The sequence below is a fragment of the Triticum aestivum genome, unplaced genomic scaffold, assembly GCF_018294505.1.
Source record: "Triticum aestivum cultivar Chinese Spring unplaced genomic scaffold, IWGSC CS RefSeq v2.1 scaffold261143, whole genome shotgun sequence".
Lineage (NCBI taxonomy): Eukaryota > Viridiplantae > Streptophyta > Magnoliopsida > Poales > Poaceae > Triticum > Triticum aestivum.
This window is the reverse complement of record NW_025308717.1, coordinates 1-684: the sequence shown is the minus strand read 5'-3', so window position 1 is coordinate 684 and position 684 is coordinate 1. Positions and strand designations below refer to the sequence as shown.

At 46.5% G+C, this 684-nt stretch overlaps 1 non-coding gene across 1 annotated transcript; it reads right to left on the bottom strand.

Annotated features, from left to right (window-relative positions):
- Positions 1-53: 53 nt before the first annotated feature.
- Positions 54-126, bottom strand: TRNAA-UGC (transfer RNA alanine (anticodon UGC)). Its single transcript has one exon. It is a non-coding gene; the product is annotated as a tRNA-Ala (tRNA).
- Positions 127-684: the final 558 nt, after the last annotated feature.

Below are 684 nucleotides of genomic sequence, written 5' to 3'. Positions count from 1 at the left end.
AAAAAAAAGAAAGAGTACTCAAAAACATGGGTACAAAGTGAAAACAAAAATTATGGAGATGCGGGGGATCGAACCCCGTGCCTCTCGCATGCAAAGCGAGCGCTCTACCATTTGAGCTACATCCCCTTTGTGTGCTTATTTCTTTGTTCTATGATATAATTGCTTTCCTCTCATAAACGCTGTAATGGCCCCACACTACTACTGTATGTGCTGAATTATACTAGAAAAATAAATCCTTTGGTCTCATCCGGGTATTCTAAAATTACTCCTTTTAAGGATCAAGGTAACGAAGAAAGAAGAAGAAATAGTGCGACTTAGCCGCATCAAATTCGACGAAATAGGATTTCCCCCGCTTTGTATTACAAAGCAATACAATGAGATAGGTGCTGGGGTGGAAGCAACACATGCACGCCCAAAAGAAATGAAAGAGAAAAAGAAAAAAAACAAATACCGACACCGGCGGATCAACAAAAACGAAGAAGCTTCACGACCGCCGCGCCCATCGGGATCCTCCACTAAGCTCTTATACTCCGGAGCGCCGGTACCAATCAACACCTCCAAGAAGGGACGTGACGATGACGACGCTGCTGCCAAGGGTTTCCCCCGGTACGCGACAAGGAAAGAGGAAGGGTACCTCCGACGCCCTTCAGGAAGGTTCGGTGGCACCCTCAGGCACCACCGCCT